Raw genomic sequence first — 24,768 nt, 5'->3', positions numbered from 1 at the left:
TAGTGTAGATGTGGTCTGATACATACCATCTGCCTTCTGCAACAGTGAGCACCTGGCATGTTTGATTCACTAGTACAATCATAGTCAGAGTGTCCAAGTGTCTATTCCATCTTTGCAGTATAAATTCAATGAAAAACAGAACGAGGTATAGTGGTATAGAAAGAATGATGGACTTGAGACACCATCCCAATACAAACTATTGACTGAATCAGGGCAGTCTTTTTATCTCTTAGTCTTTTTAGTCTTTTAGAGTACATGGTCTGTTAAAGCTGTGAGCAAAATTATGATTTCTGTACAGCCCTTATTTTGGATATGGACTAGACATGGCCAGTCTTCTGATACACTTCACATTGTGTATGTCACAGGAGAAAGCAGCCAAGACATCATAAACCTAAAGGAAGAGCTAATTGGTACAGACTCACGACGAAACAGAGCTGTCTACTCCATTGAGGGAGCATCCATCCACAATGTTTAGTTACACACAATGGGTCTGAATCACCCCATAAACACATACAGTGAGCATTTTTACAAAATGCAATACACAGAGAACTAATTAACTAACTAAATAAAAAGTTTAATAAAACCATTTTCCAATTTCTGAGTTTACAGTTATCAATTTGTCTTTTGATCATATATTCTCCCTTGCCTTTTCTCGGCAATGGTTAATAACTGCAAAGCAATCCAATTTCCTTCCAGTCACGTTTCCAAGTAGATCTCAGGGGGTTTGAATTCTTTTGGTTGTGTGTATTGTTGAGTGTAGCAGCCGTCTTTTTTTTTTTTTTTTTTTTTTTTATGCCACAGGGCATAAAAAGGGTGGATGGCCTTTTTCCAAATCACGCCATATGTACTGGAAAAAACATGGAGACATTCCTCACGTGCCGAGTAAAGTAAGGATTAGCATGCAGAGTACAACTCTGCATCTTATTTTTCACAGTGAAGGAATTTACTCTCTTTAAAGGATCCCATCAGTTTTTTCATAGTGAGAAATTTATGTTATTATCCTCATCTGATTTTTGATCTAGCAGAAACATTTTTTACTGGAACGTTAAATACATATCAGTAGAATGTACTACTAATATCATTAGGTCCACACTTGTACAGGGCAAGAGAGGAACAGCAAGCAAGGATGAAAAAAAATCAGTCTAGAAAATATTCATCAATAGAAAGTTATCTGTGGCCTTACAGAGGATAAAGTTGGAATAAGAAGTCAATCAAGTGATAATTTATCCCAAAAAACATAAATCCCCACTGAGACTGCAAAAATATATCTGAGACTTATAAGTATGTCAAATGCTTTTCCTCATATAAAACAAAATAGTTCTATCATCTTCTGTATCGGTACATAGACTAGTTGTTTCCAGCAATAGGAATTGAGCGAGCTATGCTAAGCATTGAATGAGGCATCAATATCTTGCCATGGTTCCTAGCTTGCATGGAAGAAGAATGGCAGATTTCCACATAGCACACCAGATGTTACACTGTAATATTGTTATGTATTCTCCTGAGCAGATTCAGAACTGTCTTGAAAGGAATTTTGAGATATATAAAAGCATGAAGTTATGTGGTATATGACAATCCAGTGCTTTTATATATACATAAGAGATACGTGAGTAGCTGAACTGAGGACTTAGTGTGCTATTAAAGAAACAGTGTATCAGAATGTAGGTTTAGCCTGTGGTATTTAGGAAACACACGTCTATGGAAAATCAACCATTTTCAATAAACCAAGTATAGAAACTGATAATTAGTCCTACATCAAGTCCACTATACCATCTAAAATATAAACAAAGTGAATTTAACTAAGTAAATAATAAATATTCAAGTGATAGCCCTTAATTTGGCATTTGCCCTGCTCTGCTTCTTACTTGCAGTAAATACAGGGATTTCTTTGGATAAAAATTTCACATGTTGAATGGGACCTATTTAACGCCCAAATAACCCTTGTGCACTGCTGTGCTAGTCACTGAACAGCAGAATCATAGAATCACAGTTCCTGATCTCATAGGGAAGGCAAGGGGATTCTCCAAGTTCAAAGTAATACAATTAACACCACTATGTCTGGCTGTATCTATTTACATTCCTAAATATACTTCCAAAGCAGAAAATTTCTGCATAGCCAAAAAAGTTGAAGTCTGATAAAATCTGAGCATGTTGCAAGCAACCAGAATGGTATGAAGAACACCAGTAATGACTCCCCTCAGAAGTCTTCTGTGAAGCCAGAGAATAATTAAAAAAAAAATCTGATGGAAAACGCCTATGCCAAACTTATACCTTGTTCCATTGCAGAGGATCCCTTCAGATCCTCTGCAGATTTTAAAGTTCACCTTCAGTCCAGAAAATTAAAGGCCTACAGTTAAAAAAAGCATGAATTCTCTTCGTATTAAAATAATACATTAATTCATTGTTTCCCAGAGAGGATAATCTAACATTTACCAAATAGTAAAGATAGTAATAAGTACAGAGCATATATTATTACATTTCCTAATTTACAATGCTTAAGCATCATGTAACCCATGTAATAGGGCACTGATCTAACTTGGACTTCAACAGCAAGACTCCACAGGTGAGTTTAGAGTTCAAAGAGTTCATTTTATCAGACAGCAGTTCAAGGCATATAACCATATTAATGTATCACTGAATATATTCTAACATATACTCTCTTTCTCTGGATCTGTGTTATCTCAGAAGATCCACAGCCTGCTGATCAAAGCTTGACTTGGTCCAGCCCAGTTTCAAGTCCGCTAAAAGAAAAACAAGACTATTCATACATGCACGTGTACACATTTTCTCAAGTTGTTATTATAAAATACATTTTAATAGTTAATAAAGTCATCGACTTCTAATCACTGGCATTTCTCATATATGTAAAATGTTTCTCAAGGGAAATAACTCAGGTAGTATTTTTATACAAGCCTCTCCAAGGAAATGGTGTTTCATAGTTTTTCTACATTTTTTTCCTCCAGAAATATTACTAGTTTTAATTAACAATAATGAAAAAGGATAAAATTCTTGCCCAAAGGAGAAAATAATTTACAGTTAATGGTCTATAAAATAGTATTGGTGATTTTCTTAGAAGTCCCAGAGGTAATATATTTCAACAATATTTGTGGTCAGTCTACTTATTTTATTTTTTTTTAAATCAGTTTACGATTCTTCAGAACACTGAAATCATTTAATAATTGATTGTTTATCTCATATGCACTGTGCTTATATATATGGAATTCTGCATGTGTTTGTGGTTAAATGTTTTAAAGCTTTACAAAACTGTTGTCAGGTTTTTTTTAGAGTTAATTTTTAGATACAAATAGAGATCATGGACAAGACAACTAACAGCAGGTACTGGCTACTGAGGGATTTCTTCCTCAAACATAATTAAAATTATTGATGACATACTAATTTAACGCGTCTCCATATTTTCCAATGTTTCCTATATCCATTTACTCATTGGTGTGGCTGCTCATTTATCTTGATATTGCTCGTGGATTATTACACATTTCAAAGCTCCATAGTGGAGTAGATTCATTCCATGCTGAAGTAGGAAATTGCCTGGGCTGGGTGAGGGGTAGCCCTTGCAGGGAGAAGCTGCATGGTGCAATTGTGCTCCACATGGCAACAGCATTCTGATGTCACACAGACAGAGCCAGGAAGCTCCCCCATATGTATGAAACCTGCCACTACAGAGTGGAGAGACCCAGGAGCAGCTAGAACAGGATGAGCAAGCAGAAGTGCATGGTATTTTCAGCTCTGTAGTTTTGAGTTAATGAAATGAGTGTGCTGCCTGCTAGCAAATGAGAAAATTTGGGTTTTCTTGACTAATTATAATAAGGTAACCAGTCCTTTTCATCCCAACATTTTTTAGAAGACAACAGCCACAAAAAGTAGTTTGCATAAGACTAGGAGTAGCAGTGAGTGGAAATCCAAGACTAGTTCACAGAGTTCTGCTGAGTCCCAGAGTCTTGCTAAAAAAGTTGGTGCGTAGCTCGCTGGCTTTACAGTTAGGGTAAAGTAAACAGTAATTCAGATTTGATTTAGCAATCCATATCGTGACAATCAGTAGGCAAAAATATAATCTTGAAGCACTTCAATGCGACATTCAGTGAAAAATTGCTAGAAAGATGCTGATTAATACAAGACTTAAACTCACTTTAGAAAGTAATCAGGCCCTTCACCTGCCTTTCCAGCCTTCTCCTCCCTTCCTGTGCTGTTTCCACAGCACTTCATGACAGCCGTTTTCCTTATTATTTTCCTGCTTTTAAAGAAGTTGTAATCTTCATGAAATGTACACACACCTTCTGTTTTTTCAATTTTTATCATAATGATGGCAGACAAAGAAATCTCACTTCAAATCTTAAGTCAATAATTAACGAACAGGACCAATTCCACAGCCTGAGACTAGAAAGAAATCAGTGCTTTGATACCTTCAGGAGGTGTATCAGCATGATTTGTTTGCTGGATTCCAGCAGCACCTAAAATTTAAAAAAAAAAAAAATGAAGTCAGCAGGGATCCTATATTAAAGTTGTTCTGCGTGCACATACTTATACACACACACACACACACACACACACAAAAATGCACAAGACAGAAAGTGTCGGAGCATTGATTATTCTAGTATGCTGAATACTGAATACTTTGAGTTAATTGGCTTATTAGTTTTGCCTAGTTCATCAACACCTATTTGTTGGCCAACCTGTAAAACTTTTCTTTAATCCTCATGATAGTATCTGACTGCAAGAGTTTTATTTGCTTCACCAAAAAAAAAAAAAAAAAAGTGATGTTTGGAAGACATTCAGCATTGTAACAGTTCAGTAAGGAAATATAAAATCACTTCTAGTAAATTTGATTTAAGATATTCCCCCGAAAACATAAGGGCATATCACTGACTAAGGCTTGGAGAGAGAGAATAAGTATTGTTCAGGATGAAGGGTTAGGCAAAGGCTAAGTAATGGAAATGCTACAGCTTGTGCTTGAAAACAGAGTGGAGATTTCTGGCATATTCACAAACCCTTCCAAGGATTGCTAGAAATGTATGTTTTGCAGGAACATTTTCTACAATCTTAACTGCTCAAAAGACAGTATTTCTTTCCCAGAATGTTCTAAAAATATTGTTGTTGACATTCCTATGCATTCATATGCAGTATAGACATATAAGGGTATAATAATGAGGAGAATTGCTATCTGCACCATCAGAATGTTTTTTTTAGTGATTTCTTATTCTAATTGTTGTTTTTGAATATACATGTCTACAAGGTACTTCTTTCAAAAAGAGCTAGAGAAGCTGGTAGCCTACTTCCTATCTTTCAAATAATAATAGGCTTCTCATGTTTCTTTTTCCTGCTTATTTTTGTTGGAATTGTTGCTTAATTCTACATTTTGTGCAAAAAATAGTGAGAGAAGCAATTCCATGCTGTATTGTGCAAATCTGAAATTGCTGTTTCCTGTCAGAAAGCAGGGAAATCCCAGCCTTGAGTAGGTGATTATATCATTTGTCAAAGGACTTCATAAAAAATAAAGTTGGATTTCATTTTCCACAATGCTGGATTCAAGTCAGGAGTTTAATAGTAGAGCTAACTCTCTTGACTTACTCATTACTGCTGGGCTGTTCTCAGGCATATCATTACATCTTTAACCTGAGACATTCTGGCAGACACAGAAACCAACTCTTTTACATGGAAATTCATGTTACAATTGGAACTGGTTTATTGGCAAAACTATTCATGATACAATGCGATCAGCATAGGACCAGATGCAAGAACATAAAATATCTCATTTCACAGAAGCTATTTGTTCTTTCCTTTATCTCTTATCCCCAAAGCACAGCACATCTTCCATCTGCTCCAGCCACTAGCACAAAAATAGCACCAACACATTTTATTAGTCTTCTCCAGTCTTTTTAAATAAGCTGTAGTAACTATAAAATGTGAAAAGTCCAGACTTCACTCTGTCTTCTCTTACAGACATCTGATTACAGCACTGAGCAGAACACAGTTCAGCAGTGATCAGAAATGCATTTCTCCCTTGATCCTTCTTTCAAGCCTTACTTTCATGTTTGACATCAGACACCCCACCCCGCATCTGATATCTACAGCTCAATGCAACACTCAGACAATCTTCCTCCTAGCACAGCTGATTTCCCTTGTTTCATTTCTCCCTTCAATTTTTCATCTACCCTCAGCTCTGACTGGCATCTCTATGGCACTACATCACACCATTAGACTTCTCCCACCTTTGCTACGGCTTGCGTCAAGCAGACAGGAATCAGGATGTTTATGCATGCTCAGACAACTCTTTGTCTTATGTCTGGCTTTTATACAATAATATTTCTCTCCACTTTTTTCACAACTGTATTTATTTATTTTATCTCATATATTTTAGTCACTAGACTAAACTAGAGTGACTAGACTGCATGAGAACAGCAAACAATTGATGCCTGGCTAACTCCTAATACTACTAATACTCTAAAGTAATGCAACTTTATTCAGTAGTACAATTAATTTATGATTTTTGAGAATTCTACACTGTTTCTGCATGTTAGTTGAAGTTGCAAAGTAAAAAGATCTTGGTAATTCCTGGTAATTGTGTAAGCCATGTATACTCTGAATACTCAGATAGCCTGTTTGAATTCTACTTGAATAAGAGATTTTTAACAAGCTACATTGTATAGAAAAGCCAGTGAATCTTTTGACATTCATAAAGGATCTAAGGACAATCTATTTAGAAAGATCTCTACAAAAGAAAAACATTTACAATTTACTTCACAGACAGAAGCTACATCACAATTTAAAAGCTAAATGTACAGGGAAGAAACAGGTATTGTTTCCAGAGTATTCATGTTAGGAGAGATTGGCTTAGAATTAAGTCCTCGCGGAGAATCCAATCTAAGAAAAGCCAGTACACTTCAAGTCAATGAACTTTATTTTACTATAATTAGATGAGAAAGAATACAATTTCAAATCTGTGTATAACTGAAAAGAATAGTCTTTCCTGAAGAATAAAGAGAATAGGATTTTTGTTTTGTTGGGGTTTTTTTGGTGGCTTTTGTTTGTTTGTTTTTCTGTATAATTCAAGCCTATGAATTTCCTCAGATGTTAGAAAAAAGTAGATGTTAGAAAGCACATCTACATAATGATATCAAGGCAAAAAAAAAACCTAGTCTGTTGCTTTGAATGCTAAAATAAACACTATAAATGATCTAGTTAGATTCTGAAACTGATACTGGCTTACGACATAATAATGCCTGTCATTCAGCACTATTTGCTGCAAAACCCTTATTTCATTTTATACCTGCAGCTCCATCTTTCATTGGTTCTCTTTAGATCAGCATGTCAAAACTGATTACCCTTCAAACTTTTTAGTTCTTTCCAAAATTACAAGTTTTTAAAATCCATAAATAAGTAAACAGGCAAATAAGTAAACAGGAAAATCACAATCTCAGATGATGCAAGAGCTGAAGGCACACTGTGATATAATGTTTACCAGTAGTAATACAAGAACTCTTTTTTCCTCTGCGCAACTCTTTCTTTCTCTTCTCCCACATATAACCAGACTCTCAATTAGAATCCAATAGCCCTGGTAAAGGTATGCTGCCTAAAGATATGGCCACACATTTTGAAATACCACAAATATCACACAAATTCAAGAAATGCATAACTTATGTATTCTTGCTTGAATTCCTCGTGACATCATTTCTCCTCAAACCTACAGCACTTCAACATAGTGTTTTGTCTCATACTTTAAACATGACAATTGAACATTTCAGCATATATTCAGGGTGTAATGCAGGGGACTTTGTACTTCACTAGCCACAGTATCACATTAAAGCCTGGTTGCATAAGGAGAAAACAAGGCTCGGTATGGTCAACTAAATCTTAAGTGCTAAGGAGTAAAATACTCTGATTATAAGAAAATGTTCCCATTCTAAATAGAATTATTGCTGTAGTGTTTTTATGGCTTTGGGGGCGGGCAGGGCTTCTTTCAGAAAATTGTAATGCAATTTGAAGAAATCAGATGAGTTAAAGTGTTAGATATGTTTTTGCCCTCAGCAGTTTCTTACTAATTTAAGTCTACTTCCTTCATGAAGAAAAGCCACAATATTTCAAAGACATGGAAACTGCTGCAATACTTATTCAAGGCACTTCAGTACAGAGCTTCTGAACATTATATAAACCAAGATGAAATTCCTGCCTGAGGTTACAGCAAATTCCTCGCTCAACAGACATGCTTGAGGTACAACTTGTGTTTATATTAGAAAAAGAAAAAATTCATGCAGATTTGTCCTGAGCCAAGCCATCATTCTGAAAATCCTCTTCCCTCTGGTATGTAGACTTACATTCTTATAAGATTCAATTTGTTCTTATGTTATGATGAGAGATTCAGCTTAGAAAGCTAAAGAAATTAAATGCACCTGGTTTTCTATTTTTCTGAATATTTAAACTTTTTCTAGCGAAAATGTTACTCGGAATAGTTTGAGGTTTGGAGCTATTTAGCAAAGATTTTTAAGTTTCATCATAGTTACAAAAAGGACATCACATGTTCAGAAATTCTTTATGTCTGACAACTAGCAACGTTAAAATCAACTTCACAGCTCTTGTACTTAGCTCTGGAGGAAAGGGCTAAGTAGACTTTGCAATAGAGAACAGTACTGTTTTGCAGTGAATCACTCTGGATTTTAAGTCAAGATTTTAAACAGCACCTAATTCAGACGAAGGAGAAAAAGGGTTTCTCTTAAGGAAGTAGAACAAAAAAAAAATCCAGAAAAACATCCAGAAATAAAGATAAGTCTAAGCTAGCTGTTTTAAGATCTAGTCTAGTGAGTTTGGGCTACACTTGCCAAAACCCAGAAAAAGTCTCTGTAGTAAGGTGTTAGCCAGCTCCACAAAGTGACAGTCATTTACTTACTGTGATCACAGATCAGAGAAGAAAATGTTCTGAGGACACTTAACTTACTGAGAGTCCGCAGTAGCTCCAGACTTCCCTGAATTCTACCACTGACTCACTGTTTAGTAGACCAGTAGGTAACAGCTCTCCAGAGATCATAACTAAATGGTAAAGGTCTACACAGGCAAAGATCTCCAGAACTTACAGGGGATATGCCTTTTAGGTATTTCCCCTCTCTAGAAATATATTCTGTAGCAATATTGTCTCCAGACAGGATTGTAGAGCCCCTAATGACAGATTGCAAAACCCTTAAATTTCACTTGACTATGAAAATCACTGCTTCTCATTTACTTTGAGATTTTGGAGAGCATTTGCACTGCTGAACAGAGATCATCAATGGAACAGCAATGAGCAAACAAAATTAAGCAAAGTTTACATTCTTGTGATTTAGCCTTGTGATGTACTGTTCAGCTATACCTCACTACCAAGACTGGATTCACTTTACCAATTAACATTTCATACTGTAAAGCACGCTGCACAATTAACAAGTGTACAGTTAGAAGAGTGGCATGATTAGGATGGTGTTTTACAAGTTTATAGTTAGTAAGATTACCGTGGTGGAAAGAGACAATCACAAATGAAATTCACAAATGAAATGCTCACCTGTGTCCTAGGCTCGCAGTAGAAAACTCCAAAAGGAGGGATCTCCAGAAAGAAATCCTCCCTGCTAACAGTCAGTCCTTAAACGGGGTCTAGGAGAGATACAGCCAGGCTCCAACTCTTCCAGTCACACAGCTGAATTGCTTTCACCTGTGCTCCCATGGCTGACTGAATCATTGCCACAAGTGATCAATCAGTAGTTCAGGCCATGACTCAACAGTTCCCATATACACACTTATCCCTAATAGGAAGAGAAATCATTTCTTTGACAGCAACGTAATGTTGTGGACTCTTTCTAAGCAGCAAACAAATCTATACAAATTTTGGTATCATAAGCATGAAATTGTAATGAGCCAGATAAACAGTAGGCAGATGGTGTTAGTTAAATAACTTTGAATATGAATTATGGCATAAACCTTAAAGCAACATCTTAGTTCTTATTAGCTTTTTCCCAGAGTAGTATTGCAACTTCCAATTTTTTGGGGGGGGAATTCTAACTGTCATGTGCCTCTCCAACTGGATACTGTTTGAGGGAGCACAAAAAACACATCAGGGAACATGCTCCTCATTCAACAGTATAAGCTTGGTTACAAAACAGTAAGTATTGGCTTGTTCAGTATAGTAGCAGATGCAGTCTTTCAATGCTAAATTAGGCACTGCATTGCATTAATGCACGTTGCATTGCTTAACATTAATTATTTAGTCTATGCTCCTCCTATTAACTATCCTCCATATTTATCCTCCATTTGGTCTGACTGTCTAGCTAATGGAGATTAAATTAATTGTTTAGTATATACGTTTTCCCCCTAAACCTACAAATGTGCAAAAAGCTAAATATTTTGTTACTTTACAGTGAAACAGATTTTCAAAGAAAACATCAAGAATAATGCAACTTATTTTTTAATTAAAGAGAAGAAAATATTATCCTTAATTAATATTAACATTAAATAAAAATACTAAATAGTAAGCCTATTCATCAGGAGAATTTCATCAAATTGTCTTTTAAAGGAGATAAAGATCATTACATGCCATGTTAAGAGATGTCAAGAAGCTTGCCTAGTAAAGATGTCAAGATGTTCATCTCCCTGACAAAGAAGTCTAAAGGCCTGACCAATAAGTGTAGAACAAAAGCAGCATTACTAAGAAATTTGACTTTGTTACAACCCCAGTCACAACAAATTTTCTTGTCCTATCACTATCTGCCTCTGAAAAAAAAATTTCCCTCCTAATTATAAGCTCCCCTCAAGTACTGGAATGCCACACTGAGGTTTCCTCAGAGCCTCCTCTTCTCCATACTAAACAAGACCAGCTCCCTCAACCTTTCTTCATAGGAGGGGTGCTCCAGCCCTCTGATTATCTTTGTACTCCTCCTCTGGACTCACTGTAATTGCTTTTGTCTTTCCTGGGGAAGTGGGGGTTTGGGAGGTAGAGTCCAGGTCTGGATGCAGTAACTCCAGATATTGCATAGATACAGATAAAGATACAGTCACCTCCCTCTCCCTGCTGGTCACTTCTCTATGGATGCAGCCCAGGATGCAGTTGGCTTTTTGGGCTGCAAGAGCATACTGCTGGCTTGTGTCCAGTTTTCTATCCACCAGGACTTAGAAGTAATTCTCTGCAGGGCTACTCAATGAGTTCTTACTAATGGAGTTAAATAAGAGTTAGACTGAACATGAGCAGTTCTCCCATACAGAGGTAAATGCATTAAAGTTTCTAATTTAAAAGTTAAATGTTGAAAATTTAAATTCAGTTTATTTGATCATGGCAATATATATCATGAGCTATATTTAATATTTCTTGAAAACTTCCAAAACTGAAACTTCCAGGGTGAGGGAAGGAAATGCCACTAGGCAAGGGTATAATTCTTGTAAGTGTTTAAAATAAGGTTGGTTGACAGATCTTAAGATTGAAAGTAAACAAAATATTCTAAAGAGGTTAAATAACCAAAAAGCACAGTAGTGTTTTCATTACCTCCAAGTTGGCCAACAATAAAATTCCTTTGTCTGTTAAGACAGAATCATAAAGGAATGCAAATTTGAGGACTTGGGATGTTACTGTCCAGGCATGAAGGACGCCCACAGAGGAAGATCAGGAAACATAAGTAGGATACTAATGTAAAGAAGAACATGCCAGAGGTTTTAAATAAACATATATAGTAGAAGAAATAAAACATCCTTTGAAAGACAACACAAGAGTATCAGATTTAGTGAACAACTGCACCAGTCAGACAACAATTCCAGGAAAACATGGCTCAAACCGTATTTCCTATTATGCAAGAACAGGTGCAATCATAAATAAACAGAGCTTCTCCCCATAGCGATTAAAAAGTTTGTTTTTCTATCACAAAACCAAAGAAAGCAAAAAAAAACCACCATGCAGTTTCTTTCAAAGTCATAAATGTAAGACCTCACAGACTCAAATTTCACTAAGATTTCTCAAAAACAGATTAGGCCACAAGCATTTTTCCACAGCTTTTAACTGTAGTGATGTCCTGTGTACAGTTTTCTTTATAATGACTATACTAGTAAATAATCACTTCATCATTCTAGTCCTTTTTTCGGAGATATTTTTTGCTTGTCTGTTTTTCATGAGTCCAAATTCTCCCCCTTTAATGAACCTTCAACTCAGACTGAAATAGATCAAGAAATGTGAATACTTTTGCAGATTATGAAGATATTTGTATAAACTGATGATGAAAGAACCCAAAGTATCTCAAAGTATATATCTAGGAGAGATGCACTTAAACACTGAGCATTCTGAACAGGGGCTTGACAAAAAAAGGGAATTTATGTCTAGAAGGAAATCCTGTGTAATTTTTGAGTTGTCCTTTTCCATCCTGCAAGACAATACAAGGCAGCCTACTACTGGAAAAACCAAACAAAACTGTCTTTAATTTACTCCTGGACCAGAATGCTACTACAAAGCAGAAGATACATAGAATCATCATCATAGAATGGCCTGGGTTGATAAGGACCACAATGATCATCTGGCTCCAACACCCCTGTTATGTGCCATAGTTAGTTTCTGTAGTAGCTTAACACCTGTGACTTTTTTGGCACTTAGCTCTTCATCCAGCCTAGAGGCAAGAAAATCTCATTGATTTCTCTGTCTCTCCATTGATAACTGACTATCATAGAACCATCTGAATTGGAAGTGATCTTTAAAGGTCATCTAGTCTAACTCCCCTGCAACGAACAGCGGCTTCTACAACTAGATCAGATGCTCAGAGCCCCGTCCAACCTGGCCTTGTACATCTCCAAGGTTGGGGCATTCACTACCCTCTGAGCATACAGTGCTTCACTAGTCTCATCATAAAAAAAAAAAAAAAAAACTTTTTCATATATCTAATCTAGACCTCCTCTATTTTAGTTTGAAACCATTTCTCCTTGTCTTATCACTACAGATCCTGTTAAAAAGTCTGCCCCTGTCCTTCTTATTGCCCACGTTAGACATTGAAAGGCCCCTATCAGGACACTCTGTAGCCTTCTCTTCTGCAGGCCAAACAGTCCCAGGTCTCTTGTACCTCATAGGAGAGCTGTTCCATCCCTTGCATTTCCATTTTTGTGGCCCTCCTCTGGATGTGCTTCAATAGATCTGTATCTCTCTGTACTGGGGACTCCGCATCTGGACGCAGTACTCCAGGTGAGGTCTCACCAGCACGGAGTAGAGGGACACAATCACCATTCTCGCCCTGCTGGCCATGCTTCTTTTGATGCTGCCCAAGATAGAGTTTGCTTTCAGTTATCTATGCTATTCTTCACCTTAAGTAAAGAATTCATACCTGCTATTTTACTGCTCAGGTCTCTATGATTTCTATTTGAAACTCTCATTGTGCACTGCAAGAGATGACAGGACACTTAGATAGCACAGTTGAGGCTGTCTTTTCTGAGTTCTTATACATTTCTGAAGTATTTGTGAAATACATTCTACACCAAAACAGTTGTGTTGATTTTTACAGGTATCAGGATGCTGGTGATACGGTTCTGGTGTGCTCATTTTCATATTCCCATATTATCAAGCTATGTATGTACTGAGATACCTATTGTAGTGACTTAAAATTGACTGAAGAGAAAGTCCAGAGAAAAGCTAAGCAGCAATACTTGGTCTCTCTATATATTTGTGTTGGTACTTATTATTAACAAATCTCTGTTGCAGCCCTAATTATACTCATATGTTTATTTGCCTTTGGCAATTTAAGCAGACCTGATATAAACAACTGGAAAAGACTTGTACAACAACCCCAGGATATAACATTCATTATCAAGTGTTAAGACACTGGTGTTTTTGTAGTGCATACTCTTACAATCAATATTATGTAATTATTCTGACTTGTTTTTCCTCTTCTTCATTAAAACTCACTCTGATGTAGTTGTTTTAAGAACTCTGACAGTAAATTTAGTAAGTGTTCTCAATTTTTCCTCATTTTCTTTTTGCTAAAAGGCATTAAGCAGATTTCTCAGTGGATCTGGTCTAGTATTAAATGGGGAGTTTGGTGGCCCTGCATGTGGCAAGGGGGTTGGAGATTCATGATCCTTGAGGTCCCTTCCAACCCTGGCCATTCTGCGATTCTGTGGATATCTTTAATCCCTTTTATTCTTTTATATTTCTAAGTTGCTTGAGTTAGTGACCATGAGCTTAAGCATGTAGGATCTTGTAGCAGCGTAATCTTCATAGATTTCTACTACAATCAATACAGTAAGCTCTGAATGGAATCATTCTGCTGTTTTTCAGCAGAAGACAAGTGGAAAGGCTAAGGAATAAACTGATAGGAAATAAACAAAAAGTCAGAAAACAGTGACAAGCAAATATAAAGGCGTTCAAAAGAAGTGAAAAAGTTATTCTGAAAGCCAGAGAGATGCTCAGCTGTCAGTTTTCATACATGATTTAAGCAAAGTTATGAAGTTATGATAGTTTTAAGGATAACACAAGAAGTATGCCAGAAACCCAGGAAAAGCTATTATTTCTTTTCTTGAAATTGCTAAAAATAAATATAACAAACTCTACAGTACAAAACTCTTAGAACACAAAGTAATACGCGTATAGAAATCACATACTGCCTACAGAAGAGTTAAAAAATAATTAACTGAATTCTCACCTTAAGGCAAAAAAATCTTTATGTAGACTTTGAGGAAAGATACATTTGGTGAAGTCTTTTGTAATTATTTCATTATAATCTTTGCTTTTTCTTGCATTCTCATGTTTTTCAGTGAGAGATTCGACTTTCCAAAACCTCCTAATTCCTGTTACACTTTGCCTTAGTAATCCAACACAGACATTCATTTTGGTATCATTAATACATAGGAGTATAGAAATATTGGACTCTTGATAGTCTTCATGGTGTGATAACAAAGGACATACAAGACAATAGAACAACTTTACTGACTTGGTATTAAAATTCTTATGTCTCCTTACAGCCTGAAGGTGAAATTGACATCTACAACCTTGATCTCTTCCCTCTAAATTGCTGTCCTATCTCTGGAGTCAGTATGTAAGGTAGAGGACTTGAGTGATGCTCAAACACACATTTTTCAAAAGAAATAAAGGTCACGAGCACCCAAATGACCAGCCTATGTAATAACAATTTTGAGCACATGTAAATATTTAGGTAAACCAAATTAAAATCATATGGAGTTTTCAGAATTCCGTGCAGTAGAGTATGAAGGTTTATAAATAAGGTTATTTGATCAGATAAACAGGTAATCACTGAATATAAAGTAATGAATTGGACTGTTGAACACCTGTTCTTTTTTGCCCAGTGCTGCAGGCTAATGTGGGATGTATAAAATGGCTTTGCTCTTTACAAGTACATGGCATCAAGTCAGACAGTAACAAAAACAAGAACAAATACTGATCATTTCACTTGAACTGCTTGAGTTCTCTTCAGTGTACAGCTCCATCAATTTCCCTTTTTTCCCCCCCAATAATAAAATGTAATGGAATAAAGCAACAAAGAAACTGGAAAGAATAAATTAATATGCACAGACAAATAGAATGCTGACCAAATAACAGGAACTGATATTCCTTGATTTTGATGTGAACCTCTATTTCAGTATGTGATCCATCATTTAATTATGAAAACAGAGAACAGCAAACAAACTCAGACTCCTCTCCCTCCAATTAATAGTTTGGCTCACTGGTCAAATCTGTTTATAGAACAAGACTTTGCCCTATATCCTGTGGCTTATTTTCATTGGAATTTTTCAAAAGTGAATATGAAAATACATGTTTTAAAAGAAGCAGGCCTAACATCTTTTTATTCAAGTAAATATTGAACATATTCCTAAGAATAGCCCTTTAAATCTGGAAAACATTCAATAATAGGATGAAGAGTCCTTCCAACCAAAGAGCTGAGACAGATGATATTAAGATCACTCATCCTGCATATGGATATCTGAATTCCAGCCACAGGTAAGCTGAAATATCTAAAGCAAAAATACAAAAAAGATTCCCCTCCTCTTTAGACAGCATAATGACTACTCAACAGTTCATGCTACTCTTTCAGTGTTCATCAAATCAAGTGGAGGAATTGAGAGAGCTTAAATCAGGCTACATAAGCTGACTTTTTTTTTTCCCCATCATGTTCCAAAACAGTATGTGGGTTTTTCCAATCTACTGAAGGAAAGAGGGGCCTACCCTCCAACAGCACTTTTTTTTTTTTTTTTTTTTTTTTTTACAAACTCTTGGATTTACTTTACTAGGTTAATTACTATACTGATGCATATGAACTGAGGAACTACATTTTCCCTATAGAAACTGAGACATTTTGAACTCCAGCAGAATTCTTCTTCCAAAATTAAGATTCATAGAATCTAATGAAATATATTTGAAGGCAAAAGTTTTATGCAAGAGTGGTGTATCATGTTCCCATTCACATATATTAAATTGTATAAAACTCTAACAAAACTAATACCACTTCTACAATTAAATTCACAAAATCCAAAGTAAATTTGATATTGCTCAAGTTAAATGTTAATTATCTTCATATGGCTCTGAGATAGAAAGAACACACTGTACGCTCAAAACATTTATCACAGTAATCATAAACTGTAAAATCATATTCATTATGTAAATATAAATCTGCATTATGAAGACATACATGTATGGCATCGTAATATGTATACAGATCTGCATGTGTGTAGAGAGAGATCAGCCAAGATTTATTACAAGAAATTAAATTTATTCTCTTATGATTACATCACAAGGAAGGTAAAGAGACATTATGCCCATAAACATAATAATAACAAAAAAGTTATTTGCAACTGAGTGCAAATTTAGTACTTAATATAATTCAAGAATCCCACTTTGACAATTCTGATTTTTCAGAGAATACTTCTTGTGATCTGTATAATTAAAATTCTGAAAATTAACTAAGTTAAATATTTAAGTCTCTGCTTCAAAGGCAAAGGAGCATAATTCCTCAAACAATTATTTATTTCAAAGAGAATTGGTCAAAAGTCTGTTAGCAAATCTAAGTTAATGAATAAAAACTTTTTCCTCCCTGAATTTATAAAGCAAGAAAGCACATATTAAGCCTTAAATGTGCCTATTCTTTAACTGAATACAAGAGCTTTTTGCAGTGGAAAATGAAAAAAAAAAAAAGATGCTTTGAATGTGAAAACCACACTACTCTAAATATGGGCATCGGTGCTGTTCATAATGATCCAAGTATTCTTTGGATTAAGATTTAGAGCAGTTTAGACTAATCTAAATTTATGATAATCCACTGAGAACGTCTGGGTTTCTCACTGGCACAAGAAATAAATGCAGACCACAGACTTGGGGAACAAAGCATCAATTCGTATTGTATGCAGGTGAAAGCCATCCCTGGAAATGGTCACAGACACAAGAAGCAAGTGTGCAGAAAGAAATGGCTGTATGCTTTTCAAACTGTTTTCTACCCTAGTCATAGGAAAGTGAAATAAAAAATAATTAGTTTGGACTGCTATGATGTATAACAGGAAATGCTGGCAAGACACAAGTCCTTTTAGTGAGTAAATGCTATTTAAGGTTTGCTTCAGAATACTGCTCCGAGCACTGCGTTCCAGGCAGCTGTTTTACCTAAAAATTAATCTATTAATACTTTTATTTTTCTACTTCTTTTCAAAATTCATTCCCAGTCTTTTATAATTTCAGGGTTATAGATGCCTACATAAATAAACAAAGGTAACTTCACTTTTTTAAAAAATTACTTTCAAGTCAAGAAAAGATAAATTGGTAAGATGAATAAGGAAATACGAAATAATATAGATAGATGTTTCCTTTGAAAAGAAAGGGGCCAAGCCAAGGTCCTAATATGATATTAAAATATTTTTTGAATGCTGTAAAAATCTCTATTTGCACAACTTAATTATATTTTCTTGGAAACATAATTCACACCATTTTTTTTTTTTAATTCCAATCCTAACCTTCTCTATTTTTCTTTTTTAAGATGGGATAGACTCTTCTCCACCCCTGCAAAGACCCTTTCCTTCACGTTCTCTAAAGTTTCTATGCAAACAGTACTTGAACTATTTCATGATTTTGCAATGAAATTAAAAACTGCTCCAGCATTGTAGACTTCGTAATATTGCTTTTGAAAACTCATAATACTGCTTTTCCAATAGCTCCAATGTTATTTCATCATTTCTACATTCCTGCAGAAGTTCATTTTAACATTGCAAACATGACATAGTATACAAGACCTCTGCATACTCACTCACTATTTTAGTAAGGCATGTTTTTTTCTTTAGCATCACATCATAGAAAATTTAATTAAACCATTCATGTCTAGAATATAAATACTCTTCATTAGTAGACTCTTCCTAAGTTAAGTGCTCTGAAAGACTTTTGTTTTTGTTTTTTGTTTTGCTTTGATCCTTTAAAAGGGAGACAGATAGCTAGATAGCATTGCTTATAAATTCATGCTCCACAATCATTCTGTGCTGAATTTCAAGCATCTCACCTATCATTTGAGAAATTATGGATAGCATTACCACTAAGCTGCACATAATAAGTGTTATCAATTTCATGCATGTAAGAATAGCAAAATTAAGAAAAATGAACTTCTGGGAGAAGTTAATTCAAATATAATCAAATAATTGGTTTTGTCTGCAGACTTCTTAGCTTTAGCAGTCTAATAGTTTTCTAGTAGTTTAAGCCTAAATCAAGAAATGTTCAATATTTGGTAGGTAAATATTTATTGATCACTTCAGCTTGACTAACTGGATAACTTAAGTGTTTGATAGGAAGTAACAACATAAAAATAAATTTCTTAATTAGACTGCACTACCTGTTTCTAGCAAACAACTAAGGAAGGATTATTTGTTCGATGCAGACTATGTTCATTCTTTTAGAGGCTCTCAAATCTTTTTATTTTCAAATATTTTTTTCATACAGCAATCATGTATGTTGGAATCTACTCAGAGATTGCCTGATTCTTCAAATTCTTTGATTCAATACCCTATGGCTATTATATGCACAATACGCAGGACCAACTCACTTATTCATCAGAGCAAAAAAAAGAGATATATTATGTTTGAATCCCAAGAGAATGAAGTGCTTGGTTGCTATTTGTCATTCTTGACTCAGCTACAAAGGATATTATTTCTAGTATATGAAGGTAATAGATGCATATTTGACATTCTGTGACATGATAGCACCGGACTTGCAAAAGAACAACAAAACAAACAGCAAAACAAGACAGGAAGACAGACAGATAGAATGACAAAGACAGGCAGAAGGACAGTGGCTTGGAGGGCACACAGAAATAAAGAAGAGCTAAATCTCAAATTCATCTTTACATAGAGAAGAGTATAAAAAGATATGGAGACGGGAAAGAGAAATTTACATAAAAAATAACAACTTTTCTTTTCCTTTCTCTTCAATATGTAATTCTACAGAAGAATAGCAGAAATGAACATGAAACTATGAGCTGCTTGTAAACATTGGAGGATAGTAAACTTCAGGAACAATCAACAAAATGTAATGATTATTTACATTATATGTTCTTTATCTCAGAATTAAATTCTAGCTAGGTGTATAGGTAGGAGAAGTGTGTTTTGTTCCTACAAGTACAGAATGATAATGGGGTTTGCACTGATGTATTTGGGACTCTGAACAATAATTAGAAGTCATCAGAACAAACTTGGCTCGTTACACAGACCACAAAAAAAAAAAAGAAAAAAGTCAGCTGCAGGTAACAGTAACATTGGATAAGAATTGGCAATCTGAAATAATATACAGTGAAGCTGAATAGCCATTTTCTAGTGAATGTTATTAAAATTTATTTTACCTTATTGTGCAAAGGAAACTGCCTTAATGCCCCAAACATTTCACTTTTGAAATTAGATTAGGAAGATAAATAATCGGAGGAAGAAAACCTTTCCTTAATATTTACCCAAGAGGATAAAAAAAAAAAAGAATAGTAGAGGTCACATTTTTTCTTGCAAATGACACAGTCACTAAATCAGCACATATAAAAACACATGAAGTAGCCACTTTCTTCACACAGTCATTTTCAGTCATATGTTTTCTTGTGCAAAATAATTAAAAAAAAAAAACAACTCATGGGGTTTTTGCCATCTCCAAATAAACCTGTAAGCTACTTTACTGAGGCTGCCATATGCAGCCTTTGAACTTTGAGAGTAAATGTTAGGCCACATCCACAGGAAAATATAAAACAACACATATCCAAAAAAAAAAAATCAAGTCTGTCTTCAGTGTAGTATGCCTCAAGAACAGGAGATAGGGATGCTCAAGAAATTGCAACAGGTAGCATGTAAATAAAAAGGAAATATGGCATGAAGGAGATGCCAAATATGACCAAAAAAAAAATGGAGAGAAACATGTAAAAATACGACAACTAAAATCATGGTAAACAGTGGTGAGAGAAAGTTGAAAAAAATATATATTCTCCTCCTTTGTTGGGGAAAATAGCAATAGAGTGGCCGTTCTTCAGAATCCTTTCATGAAATAAACAATTTTTCAATATAGCATATACAGAAATTTAAATCTAAATAATTATATTCAAGCCTGGCACATAAAGCAAAAGAAACTGACACAGAAATTAGAAAAACAAATTGAGTTTGAAAAGATAATTATTACTACTACATTTCCCCTTTGTATCTAATGGCTTTGGAGAATATTTCATAGCCGTTGTTTCTGAAGGAAGGAAGTGGCCAGATAAGTGAATGTTTACTTTGGAACATATTTAATCAACCCACCCACCAGTACAGAGATAACGCCTAACACCTAAATATTTAAAAGCTAAGTACAAAAATTCATAACAACTGTATTGCATAACCTGAAGAAACAAGGATCATAACCATCCGGGTGAGGTGATTCATTCTGTAATCAGACAGCTGAACCACTGACCAAGTTTTCCAGTTGAAGGATCCCAAAGGTGGGACTCACTACAATGAGATCTGAATCAACTTTGATTATATTGAGAATTGAAATCAGATCTTAGATCTTCAAGAAAGCTTTTCTCATACTTATACATAAGGCAAAAAGAGTAAAACATACATCCTAGCTCTAAATTCTAATCATAACTCAAAGGAAAAGACATCGTGAGATCACTATTTAGAATGATATTAACTTTACATAGGTTTAAAGGTTTAAAAACCATCTACTCTAAACCAAAGTAGTACAGGCAACAGGAACTGGCCAGACATAATCAACATGACTGGATGCACCACTTCTGTGCCCTAACTCTTGATTAGGATAAGGTCTGTATCTGTGTTATCACACCTTTTATGCTCCTTCCACAGGGTATATACTCAAGTGTGGACAATGAAAGAGAGAGATAACATGCTCTGACAAAATCACTTATTTAGACAAACAGGAGAGTGGGAGCCCAGGCCACTTCAGAGCAACATCTATCTGTGTTTACACTCTGCTGCAACTGACATCAGTTAGTAATTTAGACCATCTTAAGACAAAGCACTCTCTGCAGGTTTCTCCAACTATGACAAAGTTAGTTTTTGTGACTAACTTGATCAAATTTCTAATATTTCATGTGTAAATTTGATAGAGTTTATCTAGATTTAAGAAGAGACTGACTCAAGAAGAGTTTAAATTAGTACCTGTAGTTCTATTAGTTGTTTGATCTCTAGATGCCTATAATGCATAGATGGGCATCATCCTCCAAGAGTCTACAGATGGAAACAATTTCCTAACTCAACTATATCTATTTGGATCTATCAGCACAGAGAATTCAGAGGATGTCACGCAAGAAATAGGGTACACCCATTATAGATAGGAACAGTGTTTCTGTTACAGTGTTACAGGCTAAGCATGCTCCATTCTTAACACAGGCAATGCAAGTTGTTACTGTGCCTCATCTCACAGGCTTTCTCAATGGAGACCAGCATTTATATCATCCTCCTCCTCAAAAAAATAGCACATAATCCAGGCTATACAGTACTTCAGATGCAGGATTAAGGACATTTAAATGAATTAGAAAAATAAACAGTCATCACCCAATGATCCATGGTGCAATTAAATTGCTCATCCAGTGGTAACTGCCTCTGCCAAACAGAAGACAAGCATTCTCTGCTTAAATACATTTAAGTTCATTTCCCAGTCTCTCAAACCCTCTCTTACTTTAGGCTGTTCAGAAGGGAAAACGTTTTAGAGTAAATTCAAATCTTGTCCTCTCTCATGAGTTAAAAGAAATACAGTAACAATCATAAATCATAGAATGATTTGGGATGGAAGAGTCCTTGAAATCACCAAGTTGCAACTTTCTGCCATTGGCAGGGATGGCACCCACTAGATGAAGCTTCCAAAAGCCCCATCCAACCTGGCCTTTAACACATCCAGGGTTGGAGCACCATTATTATGGGCAGCCTATTGCAGTTCCACCTATATGGTAAAGAATTTCTAATTCTAAGTCTAAATTTATCCTCATTTAGTTTTAAGCCATTACCACTTGTCCTATCAGGACATTCTCTGATAAAAACTCCCTCTCCAATTTTTTGTATGATCCCTTTAGAGACTGGATTGTTTCTGTAAGATTTCCACAGAACTTGAAGAGGAATTCTCACTCCTATTTTCATTCACCCCTCCTCTCCTTGCTAGGAATACCAGCACACATCAGGCCACAACCATCAGAAAGTGATAATTAAGAATAAATTCACAATGTTGGAGGACTGCATAGAGGTTGCTGAAGACAATCACGTATATCAAAGATGTCCTCAGAAAAGCTACATTGGAATCAAAAGTTAAGTGGAATGTACTATTTTACTGCAATTTCACTTATATTTTTGCAGTATATACAGTACATCTTTTCAGAGACACTATGATACATGACTCCCAAAGACATTACTGTTAAAATACAGTTACTTGTACATCCTAGACCAGAACACAACTAACAGAAGTTGTTCAAAATCCTATGGCAGAGACCCATTTTGTAAAAAACTAACAATCAGATGGATAGCACTTTGGGAGCTAAAAATTGTATAGTAAGAGAATTCCAGGCTTCCTAAAATACTTATAACTACTGGATGAGCTCTCATTTGCTGTTTGGGCTTTTCAATCAGAAACCAATAATGGGCATTTTCTTGTAGCAAATAACTATCATTATCAGAAACAAATGCTGTTAAACACAGATGCTTTTGTATCCCACCCTCTGTGGATGTCCGTAGCTTAAAACAGGAGATCTTTTGAAAATGACACAGTGTATTTCTGCCCCATTAAGGCTGCACTATAGTGCAAAAGAAAAAAAAAAGAATTGTGTTCTTACGTGCAACCTTGCCATGACATTTGGCATCCACTCTATACAGGTTTTTAGGATTTCCAAGTTGCAGTACAGTAATAAATCAGATACTGTGGAGTCTAATATCTAAAGGAGATACTCAAACAGTACTTTAAGCTTATGAAATTGACAAAAGTTCAGGGATTTTAATCAACTCCATCCCATAACACCAACATTCAGATTCCATATAACAGAGGCTTCTTAATTTTACTAGTTTAATGAGATCAATAAAAAGAAGATTTGATATAGCTGGTAACAGAGGAACAACATATTTTATCAGAAAAAAGTTCTTAATAGAGAATATGACAGTGGGCAACTGTATAATCAATGAATATACAGATGGTATAATACACCCAGGAGCTTGGCTGATGTAATTGTTAAGTAAGAGTAAGAAAAGAAAGACACTATCCCAGGCTCACAAAATAGACTCCGGTGGAGCAGATCACCAGAGAGATCCTTTCCCACTGGCAGTCCGCTCTTAAATGGGTCTAGGAGAAGTGGAGCCAGGCTCCCCCCCTTTCTGCAGCACAGGTGAATTGCCTTCACCTGTACTCCAGTGACTGACTCATTGCTCATCTCAGGTGATCAATCAGAGGTTTAAGCCACGATTCAGCAGCCCCTTTCAACTCTTAAGTATAAGGAAAATAAAATAAATGTGTGACAAGGAACAAGAAGCAAAATAGAAGACTGCTTGCAATTTTCTTTAAGGGAAGAAATAGACATGAGAACACAAGCCACTTGTGAGCTGCATTTAACAAAACACAATATATATATAATATATATATATATATCCAGGAGCTTGGCTAATATAATTTATATTGGAGAAAATGAGAGAAAGTCACTCACCCTGTCCTGGGCTCAAGAGATGAACTCCTGATGGAGCAGATCTCCAGAGAGAGATCCTTCCCCACTGGCAGTCAGCTCTTAAATGGGTCTAGGAGAGGTGGAGCCAGGCTCCACCCCTTCCTGCAGCACAGGTGAATTGGCTTCACCTGTGCTCCCATGGCTGACTCATTGCTCGCCTCAGTGATCAATCAAAGGTTCAGGCCGTGATTCAGCAGCCCCATACACACAAACTACTTTGTGTTCTTACAGTAAAATAAGGGAGAGAGAGGAGAGGAAAGAAGAAAGATAATAATGTAAACATCTATTTTAGTTAACTATTTTTTCTGGAAAGGCAAAAGCTGACAACTTTGTTAGCAGCTCCCTCTCACTGTGAAAATTAAGAGACAAATTTGAACTGAGTTTATTTACTCTCAGTCCCCTTTTCTCTATGTCTGTACTGTTATTAGGCATGACCTAGTACTTAAGCTTCAGAAGTTGCTGTGAATTTGTTATTTGTTAAGCAAGAGAGCTGAATTGAAGAAAATCTTTTTGATCTTACTGCCAAGGGGTCAGAATCACTTTGTTAAGCATGTATATGCGGAGGGAAAAAAAAAGAAATGATTGTTTTCCAGAGATTAGTCTAAGCAGAAGTACTGACAATATCTTGGAAAAA

At 35.6% G+C, this 24,768-nt stretch overlaps 1 long non-coding RNA gene across 2 annotated transcripts in view; it reads right to left on the bottom strand.

Moving 5' to 3' along the window:
* The window catches only part of LOC146544113 (uncharacterized), a 212,876-nt gene that overhangs the window by 21,402 nt on the left and 166,706 nt on the right, over positions 1 to 24,768 (bottom strand). For both annotated transcript variants that reach the window (XR_014884114.1, XR_014884115.1), the window contains exon 3: positions 4,419 to 4,466. This is a non-coding gene — a long non-coding RNA (uncharacterized LOC146544113). The remainder of the gene's footprint in view (positions 1 to 4,418; positions 4,467 to 24,768) is intronic.

The sequence above is a fragment of the Meleagris gallopavo genome, chromosome 6 (assembly GCF_905368555.1).
Source record: "Meleagris gallopavo chromosome 6, MGAL_WU_HG_1.1, whole genome shotgun sequence".
NCBI lineage: Eukaryota > Metazoa > Chordata > Aves > Galliformes > Phasianidae > Meleagris > Meleagris gallopavo.
Note: the sequence above shows the minus strand (reverse complement) of the source record. Positions and strands in the feature narration are given on the sequence as shown.